The 10,837-nt window shown below is 36.7% G+C and overlaps 1 non-coding gene across 1 annotated transcript; it reads left to right on the top strand.

Annotated features, from left to right (window-relative positions):
• Window positions 1–1,849: 1,849 nt before the first annotated feature.
• Trnac-aca lies at window positions 1,850–1,921 on the top strand. The gene has a single exon. It is a non-coding gene; the product is annotated as a tRNA-Cys (tRNA).
• The last annotated feature ends 8,916 nt before the right edge of the window (window positions 1,922–10,837 follow it).

Here is a 10,837-nt window from a genome sequence, read left to right as displayed (position 1 = left end):
CCTAGTACTGACCCAAAAGCCTTATTTCTACAAGTTTGCATTCATAGTTCCAGAAGTTTCTATTTATGCTACCAGAGAAGAAATCTATTAACAGTATTATTCAGCTAAGAAAATACCACAATCTGCAATAACTATTGGAATGGCATGATATGCCCACAAACATAATAGTGAAATGAATGATACGTGAGTAACCAATCACTTTTTGGATTAAGAGCATACTTCACAAGCTAAAAATCATATCTGTTACTTAATTATGCCCAAATATTTACTGGCTATGTCACAACCCTTAGGTTAGGACCTAATACAAGTATTCTACTAAATTGATATCATATTAAATTGACTTCTAAGTTCTTATCAGTATACCAATAGGTTAGTCTATAGGTCAACCCTTATTTGAGAAGCCATTTTGCCACTGAAATGATAAATCTTAGTTGTCAAGTTGACTAAATCTGGAATTAACTAAATCCCGCGAATCTTGGCCATACTGATGAGGTATTTTTCTTGACCAAATCATTTGAGGTGGGAAGAATCTCCTTAATTCAGGCCACACTGTCTGCTGACATATCTGAAGGGCACTAAAGAAGGAAGTGTGTGTGTGTGTGTGTGTGTGTGTGTGTGTGTGTGTGTGTTTTGCCTGCTTACCCTTACTTTAACTGACAAGTTACTTCTTTCAATAGTATTACAACATACTGCTTTGGGATTTGTAGTTAGAATTTTCCTGCCTGGCCCAGTCAGGACAAAAGGACAAATCTCTCTTACCCGCCAGTCCCACAGTCGCTCAGACCCAACCAAGAAAGCATACAGAAACTTACATTTTTAGAAACTGTATGGCTGTGGCAGGCTTTTTGTTATCTACTTCTTTTATCTTAAATTAACCCATTTCTGTTAGTCTATACTTTGCCACATGGCTCGTGGCTTACCAGTGTCTTTACATGTTGCGTCTCATGGCAGCAGCTGGTAGTGTCTCTCTCCAGTCTTTTACTTCCCAGAATCCTCTTCTCTCTTGTCCCGCCTATACTTCCTGCCTAGCCACTGGCCAAACATCATTTTATTTGTACAGAGCGATATCCACGACAGGGATTCTGGCATATACTTGAAAACTCTCTAAGACATCCAGCCTTATAGACCAAATGAATATTGGATCTTGAACTTTCCAGTGGGAGACAGCCATTGTTACAATAGCTACCACAATATGTAAGCCACAATAATATATATGACTCTGCCATTTCTGTTTCTCTAGAGAACCATGAACAATACAGCAAGAGATAGTAATTACTTCAGAGACCCACAATTGGTCAACACACAGAGGAAAAGAGACTATGGGCATCTCAGCTCTATGTGGAATATTTATTTCGCACTTGTAACCTCAAGGCTCAGTGATCATTAAGGAAGGACAGAAGGATTATAAAACCTATGTGTAGTAGACATTTACAGCAAACAATATTGGGCAGGTATGAGAGCACTATTACACACATGAACTCTCAGTTGCCAGGACTGCATTTGTAAGAGCTGTACAATACCAAGCCAGCCAAAAGCTCAGCATGGTTGTCCATGGGATTTATGAAGTCCCAACCCAAGGGAAAATTGATAGATGCTAGGGAAGAAGGAATCTGCTATCCTCAGGGATGTGGTCCCTGAGAGGCTAAACATGAATATATGGCCATCTACTGGAACACGTAGATACACCAAGTGAACTTATGGTTTTACACAATCAGAAGTAGGAAAGGAGGATGGACTTGGACAATGTATATTATGTTCATTCATAAAAATCTCGAAGTAAATATCCAGAAAAATTTGAATGAACGACAACCTAAACATTTTGCAATATTTCTCTAACATCATAATTTACGGGGGTATAGCTCAGTGGTAGAGCATTTGACTACAGATCAAGAGCTCCCTGGTTCATGTCCAGGTGCCCCCTTACCCCCCTATCATAATTTACATCAGTGTGCTGTTATACAATTAATTTTAAGGTGATGTCATCTGACCCAAGCTTGTGTCAAGGTAACAAAAAAATAATAACCAGCACATTAATTTAGCATAATTAAATGCTATATTTTATATAGATTCTTCTTAAAAATTCAAAAGTAAATTAATACCTTGAAAGAATAAAAGTCAACTTTCTATAAAGAAGACTTCAAACAATTTCTTTCATAAACAGTGCTATTCCATGTCATATTATAAATCATTATGAGATGAGTTGTAGTCAAATGTATAAATTCAGCAAATACTAGATTTAGAAATAATGATTAAGCTCAGTTATGATATAATGAGTAAAATACATATTTATATAATTTTGACACAACGATTATATAATTGTAATTACCAGGCAGAACTTGAATTTAAAAAATGTTATAATTTAAGTGAAATATTCATTCCATTAGTGCAAGTAAAATATCCATCAATTTGAAATTACTGGCATAGAACTCATCCTTTCTTAAACTTGGGAAAGTAAATAAATGTGAAAATAAATTACACACTGCCATGACCTCTGAGATAAAATTCTGCTGTGCAACACACTGGCAACAAGTATTGCTTAATAAATCTGTATCAGACAGAAACCACATGGTTTAAATCTTCTTACTACACAAAAGGAATCACAGTTTGATCACTTGATTTCAAGATGGGATACTATTTCAAAAGGTTGTGTCTCCTTTGGTAAAGTAAGGCTGAGACTGAGGAGGGCAATCCCTGGTGACACACCCTGTGGGTCTCTTATCCTTGGTTGTTTCCTGGGACTCTGGTTGCCAGCCTTCCTCTGCCATACACCACAGTAACACAGTGTTTTGCTCAGTTGCACAAGGCCAAGAAATTGTAAGGTCTAAGCCCCACTCAATAATTTCCCTCTGCATTTTTTTCTTATACTATGTTGTTGGTGATGACAGGGGTTTGTTTTCTCATACTTTTTTTGGGGGGGGGGGCAGGAACAGAATCTCATGCAGCCAGAATGGCCACAATTCTCCAAGTATCTTGAGTATGGTCTCAACCTTCTGAAACTCTGACTGTTGTAGCTGGACACTTGTTATGTCCCATCCTGGACCTGCAGCCCATCAGCTGTTTTTAAAACAATCACTCAGAGAATTAACATTAGTTACAAACTGTTTTGTCTAAGGCTCAGGCTTCTTGCTAGTTACCCCTTTCATCTTAAATTAAGTCATTTATATTAATCTATATTTGCCATATGGCCATCAATTTACTGGTCTGCTAGCATCTTGTTCTTTGGGCAGCTGGATGGCATGTGCCCTGACTCTGCCCTCTTCCACCTGTATCTCTCTTGAATTTCCCTCCTGGTTTTTATCCTCCCTCACCATAGGCCAAAACAGATTCTTTATTAACTAATACTAGCAACATATATTCAATATGCTTACCTTGTAAAGTTCTTCCTCTCAAGTATTGGGTCAAGGTCTTGCAATAGCAACTACTAAACAGAGCAATGAAAAATAAGAGCATCTATTTTTGTATATTTTGAATCTTAAAGCTACTTATTAATAAAATCAAACCTGAAGCCAGTTATTTGGGTGAATGCTGGAAGATCAGAGAAGCAGAACAAGCCACAGCTACCTCACCTCAACGATTCCTCAGATGGTCTAATTTCCTCAGACTGAAAGCCTCTGAGTCCCCATCCAGAATAAATATCAGCTGAACTGCTTCTTAAAAGCCTGAAAGCTTAACCAGCCAAAAGCTTCTAGTTTCTGGTCTTCATGCCTTATATACCTTTCTGCTTTCTGCCAAAACTCCCTGGGATTAAAGGCTCACTTTCTGGGATTAAATGTGTGAGTCACCATGCTTGGCTATATCCTTGAACATACAGAGATCCAGGTAGATCTCTGCCTCTGGAATACTAGGATAAAAGGCATGTGCTACCACTGCCTATCTTCTATGTTTAATACTGTGGCTGTTCTGTTCTCTGACCCCAGATAAGTTTATTAGCATGCACAATATTTTAGGGAACATAATACCACCACATATTTTATTTCAGGAGATGATATAAATAAATAGATAAAACAGAAACTGATGATAAAATTACAATATAGGGTTAAAATAAAGGATAGAAGTCTAAGTGAATAAATAACTGCTCCAATACTGGCATACTGACTCTAGTTAATATGAAGAAGAGATAGATAATCAATGGAAGGGTTATGTGCTGAGATGCTAAGACACATTAACTTGCTAGAGAAATTTTCTCAATGGTGCTAAAAGACACTATTTCTCTGTAGACATATATCCCATTTAAAAATAGAAAAAAAGATTTCATGAAACTGCTAGATGTGGCAGGAAGCAGCTATCCAGCTATTCACACCAGCCATGTTGACAGACATCACTTATTATCTCTTCTGAGAGGCTTTAAAATGAGTGATACATGGTGATTTAGTTTGAAGATTAATGTCACATTTCATATGATCTTGCAAAAACTTCACATCAAGATTTCAAGGAAGATGGATAACTTTTCTTAGCACCCACTATTTCAAACCTTAATATGTCACAAGGCAAGTGATTATGGGTGGTTTTCAACTGAAAGATTGGAATATTTAGATATAAAACTGTTCTTGGATTGAGTTTTTTCAGCTTTTTATGTACCTATCTATAAAAATTTAACATACAGAAGGAAAAAAAATCATGTTTTCACTTGCCATAAATGCATACTTCTTTTTTCCTTTTATAATTGATACTTTTATTATTAGTTGATAGGATCATGCATATGTAGAATTACATTTGTTTTTAGATAGAAGGGCAATCAATGAAATTCATACTTCTTACAGATAAAAAGCACTCAGTTTTGGGGGGAAATTTACACACATCATGACCGTTAATATCCATCTTGTTTTGGTTGCTCTATATTTTTCTATACTTCTTTATTTGTATGTGTGTGTTTGTGTGTGTATGTGTACATAAAAATGCCCAGCATTCACACATAAGTCAGAGAACAATTTTCAGGCATCCTTTTCTTCATTCTGCCATGTGTGAGTTGACAATCAAATGGAATTCAGGTCCTCAGTCTTAATGGCAAATACCTTTACCTGATGAGTTTGCATTCTGGTCCTAGAACCTGTTTGTTTCTTTGATTCACTGCAATATGATTGTCCAAAAAAAATTTAATTCCTTTGTCTTGGGTGATGGCTCAGCCAACAATGTGCCTGTTAGAAAAGTATGAGGAATGGAGTCTAGATTTTCCAGCACTTTGATAAAATAAATCATTGAGAAAGAGATAAGTTTATGTAATCCCAACACTGACAATATGGGGATAGAAGCACCCTGTTCTTGCTAGTCAGACAGGCAAGTCCATGAATGCCATGTTCATTAAGAGAGTTTGTGTCAACCAAAAAGCTGAAAAGAGAGTGAAAAGGACACTTGCTCCAACCTCCAGCTCCCACATGCAAAACATTTACACATACTTGAACATAAGGTAATTATACATACATATATAGAAAAAGGCATTTGTAAGGTTACTTTTTTTAAAATTGTAAGAAATTGCTATGAAAAGGCATAATACAGTTGTTACCATTTACTTCAAAATCAATATATGAAAATTAATTACAAACATCATTTTGTAATTAATCTTTATTGCATGTACCCATTTTTCCACTTCCCTTCTTTTTCCCCATTTTCTTTAGTTATAAATTTCCATTTTTAGTTTATTTGAGTAATAAAATACACAACCATTCCTATTTTTCCTAAGCAACAGAGAGAAGTACTATAGACCCTTGATATGAATTTTGCTTAATAAGCATTATGATTACTCAATGACTTGTAAGTATTATTAAGTTTGAACAGAAGTGTAGTTATATTAAAAACTGAAAACATTTCTACATTAGGAAAACCACTTTCAAATCAGGACTTCAACATTTATAGTATGAGAAGTTGAAATTTCTGCAAGGAAATAAAAACATTTAATTCAGCACTCAGCAAGACCACCTTACCTATTGAAACATTTTAAAAATAACAGTGGTTTTGTTTGTTTGTTTGTTTGCTTTGAAAGAGGGTACATAGAGAATTATTTATAATTGTTTCTTGACCTTTGGTCAAAATCGAGTATATCTGATCTTATGAGTTTAATATATGAGATAATATTTATATGAGATAAAAACCATGCATTAACTATCAGTTCTTGAACAATGTTGAAGATTTGGGACTTAAAGCCAGAGTCAACTCCCCCAAAATGGAACAGAATGAAACACTGGGAGATTATATAATAGGTATACCTATGCATGAGAGATATGGGAAGCAAGGAGATCCAGGTCAAAAATAGAGAAACTATTTTCAACAAAACTATAGGACAAATTTCCCTAAATCTGAAGAAAGAGATGCCTACACAGGTCCAAGAGATAGACAGAATAAAAATATATAGGGCCAGAATAGAAACTCCTCATATAGTCACTACAATAATCATACAAGATGAAGAAAAGATGTGGGAGCTACACAGGTATAAAGATCAAGTCAGGGCCAGCACCTTAAGCCGATCAAGGTATACAACATTCTTGCTAATGCAGAGGGCCTACTCCAGTGTCATGGAGGCACCACAGCTGCCATGTAAGGAGAGAGGATTGGAGTTGCCCCAGTTAAATGTACCAGACTCTGCTGACTCCCCATGGGGGCCTTACCTTGTTGGAGAAGGGAACAGGGGCATTTTGGGGGAGCCAGGCTCAGGGGTGGGAGGAAAGAAGAGAGGGGGATCTGTGGTTGGCATGCAAAATGAAAAAAAAATTAATATAATATCAAGTCAAATCTAAAGGTGGGCTCAAAATGACACCTGATTTTTCAAGGGAGACTATGAAAGCAAGAAATGATTGGACTGATGTTCTGCAAAGCAGGAAACACTAAAGATAGAAGAAAAATGATTGTTTATAGTAAATTGAGAAAAGACATTTTCCATACAAAATTTTAAGAATTTATCACCACTAAGCCAACTATGAATAGAATACTGAAAAAAATTAGTTTTGAAGAGTAGACCTGGTAGTGGTGGCACATGCCTTTAATCCCAGCACTCAGGAACCAGAGGCAGGCAGATCTCTGTAATTCTTGGCCAGCTTGGGCTACAGAGTGAGATCCAGGAAAGCAAAGACTACACAGAGAAATCCTATCTTGAAAAACAAAAACAAAAAGTAGAAGAGTAGATGAGCATGTCCAAGAAGACACAAGGAACAAATAAACATTGCAGAGCACTGAATCAAGAGGTGTAACAGAACACCACAAAAGCAATAAACTGATGGAAATTAATATAAATTATTCAATAATCCTTCATATTAATACTCTTAACTCCCCAGTAAAAAGATTAGATCAAATAACAGGATGAATATATTTGCATTTTTTCAACATAAATAGATAATGACCAATGATAGATAGCACCATAGGATATAAGGTTGGAAAATGTGTGTGTCAAGTCAAGGGAACTAACAAAAAATCAGATTTTACTATTCTAATATCAGATAAAAATAGGCTTCAATCTATTCTATTCCAATCAGAATAGAAAAAGGAGGAATTCTTTATACTCATTAAAGGAAAAACCCATTAATAGGATATTACAATCTTAACATATGTGAACCCCAAACAGGACTACTTAATTTTTAAAGAAACATTCTGACCAAACCCACCCATCTTCTCAGACATCAGCTGTTCCCTGAGACACAGACTCCACAAGCTCTGATTGGAGTCAGAGGTAAATCTTTGTTCTCCAAGCAGATCACCCAAGCTTATAGGCTTTCATTCCAGGGCACAACCAGTACATGTAAGAGGAATTGCTAAATGGTCTTATTAATAAAAATCTGCAGCCAGATATAGGGGTAAAAACTGAGAGATCAGAAAAGCAGAAAGAAGCTAGCCATGTTCTTACTACTTGGAAATTCTCAGCCAAAGAGACCTACTTCCTTTACACACAAGCCTACATGCCTTTCTATTCTGCATCTCACTTCTTTTCTCTGCCCAGCTATATCACTTCCTGTCTGTCTGTACAGACCAATAGACCTCTATGGTTAATGCTGGGATTAAAGGCATGTGTTACCATGCCTTGTTGTGTTTCCCAGTGTGGCCTTGAAATCAAAGAGATCTGGATTGATCTCTGCATCCCAAACACTAGCATTAAAAGTGTATGCTACCATTGCATGACTTCTATGTTTACTGTAGTGGCTCACTTTTTCCTTTGATCCTCAGATAAGCTTTATTAGGATGCATGCTGTTGGACAATGCTATTGTACATTGTTTTAATAAAATGCCAATTGGCCAAAAGCCTGGCAGGATAAGCAGAAAAGGATAATTCTGGGAAGAGAAAGGCTGAGTCAGGAGTTGTCAGCCAGACATAGAGGAAGCAAGATGTAGAGGAAGAATGAAGGAAAGGTACCAAATCATGTGGCTAAGCATAAATATTAATTATGGGTTAGTTTAAGTGTAAGAGCTAGTCAGTAATAAGCCTGAGCTAATGGTTAAGCAGTTATAAATAATATAAGCCTCTGTGTTTATTTGGGTCCATGGGGCTACAGAGGTTGGGCTTAACCAGGAAAACTTTCAACTACATGTACACAATATATTGGGGGACACAATATATCACCACAAGTGTACCTATACCTTCACCTATTGCAGCCCTAATTGCAGGCTAGCAGGCAGGACTCCTGCAGGCAGGCCTAATAACTATTACCCTTCACTGGACCCTGTAAACTACAAGCCCCACTCTATCCCTCAAACCCAACAATCCTCTGAGACTGCAACTGCTCCCTGAGACACAGACCTAGCCAGCTTTGATTGCACCAAGAGCTCCAATAGGACAAAAAGCTCGGATTGGACAAAGAATAATGATTGAACCAAGAGTGGCATCCTGACACACCGAAACTCTTTGCATCAATTGGAGGAAGAGATAGGTAGACATCAGTGCAATAATATATTCAACAACATAAAGACCAATATGGTACCACCAGAAACTAGAGGTCTTACATCAGCAAGAACTCAACATCCCAATATACAAGAAGCAGAAGAAAATGACCTTAAATATGACTTTAAGAAAATGATAGAAGCTTTTAAAGAGGAATTGAAAATTCTTTTAAAGAAAGTAAGGAAATGAGAAACAAAAACTTTTAAGAAATCAATAAATCCCTTAAAGAAAACCAAGAAAATACAAGCAAACAGGTGAAGGAAACAGTTCAAGACTTGAAAACTGAAATAGGGTCAATAAAGAAGACACAAACTGAGGGAATGCAGGAAATGAAAAATCTGAGCAAATGAACAAAAGCTACAAATGCAAGCATAACCAACAGAATGCAAGAGATGGAAGAGAGAATCTGTGGCATTGAAGATGTGATAGAGGAAATAGATTCCCCAGTCAAAGAAAACACTAAAGCCAAGAAAGTCATAGCAAAAAACATCCAGGAAATGTAGAACTCCATGAAAAGACTGAACCTAAGAATAACAGGGATGGAAGAAGGAGAAGAATACCAACTCAAAGGCACAAAAAATATATTCAATAATATCATAGAAGAAAAATTTCCCAACTTAAATAAAGAACTGTCTATGAAGATAAAAGAAGCTTAAAGAACACCAAATAGACTTCTCAATGGAGACTCTGACAGTAAGAAATTCCCAGGAAGACATTGGGCAGACACTAAGAGACCATGCAAGCCCAGACTATTATATCCAGCAAAACTTTCAATCACCATAAATAGAGTAAACAAGATATTTCATGAAAAAAATGACATTTAAATAATGCCTATTCACAAATCCAGCCCTACAGAGAGCACTAGAAGGAAAAATACAAACCAAGGAAGTTAGATGCGCCATGAAAATACAGGCAATAGATAATCCCACATTAACAAATGCCAAAGAAGGCAAACACACACTACCACCAAAAATAAGAGGAATTAACAATCACTGGTGATTAACATCCCTTAATATCAATGGACTTAATTTTCCTATAAAAAGACACTGGTTAACCAAATGGATATGAAGACAGAATCCATCCTTCTGCTGCATACAAGAGACACACATCAACTTCAAAGATAGACAGTACCTCAGAATAAAGGTCTGGGAAAATTCTTTCCACTCAAATGGACTTAAGAAGAAAGTTGAAGCAAGTTGGTGCAGCAGTCCTAATACCTAACAAAATAAACTTCAAACTAAAATGAAGCAAAAAAGATTGAGAAGGACATTACATATTCATCAAAGGAAAAATTAATCAGGATGAAGTCTTGATATTGAACATTTATAACTCAAATACAAGGGCAATAATATTTGTAAAAGAAACATTACTAAAGCTTAAATCACACAACAAACCCCACACACTAATGGTAGAAGACTTCAACTCCCCCACTGCTATGGATAATTTGTTGGTAAATAAAACTATGATTGGCTAGTAGCCAGGCAGGAAGTACAGGTGGCACTAACAAAGAAGAAAATTGAGAGAACGAAAAGGCAGGAGGGGAGACAGAGAGCAGTTGCCAAGACAAAAAAAGATGTAAGATACCAGTAAGCCACGAGCCACTTGGCAAAGTATAGAAAATAGAAATGGGCTGAATACAAGAGTAAGAGCTAGACAATGGTAGGCCTGAGCTAATGACCAAGCAGTTTAAATAACATAAGCATCTGTGTGTTTATTTTATAAGTGGGCTGTCGGACTAACAAGGTTTGGCGGGGGCTGGAGAGAAGGTCTCCAGCTACACCCCACTTTCACCAATGGACAGGTTTGTCACACAGAAACTTAACAAAGCAATAGGGGAACTAACAGTCAATATTACTGAAATGGACTTAATAGATATCTACAGAACATTCCACCCAAACACAAGAGAATATACCTTCTTCTCAGCACCCCCATGGAATCCTGGCTAAAATTTACCACATACTTGGTCACAAAGGAAATCTC

Source organism: Onychomys torridus, chromosome 6, assembly GCF_903995425.1.
Source record: "Onychomys torridus chromosome 6, mOncTor1.1, whole genome shotgun sequence".
In the NCBI taxonomy this organism is placed as follows: Eukaryota; Metazoa; Chordata; class Mammalia; order Rodentia; family Cricetidae; genus Onychomys; species Onychomys torridus.
The sequence above is the reverse complement of the archived record's forward strand: the minus strand, read 5'-3'. Positions and strand labels throughout refer to the sequence as shown.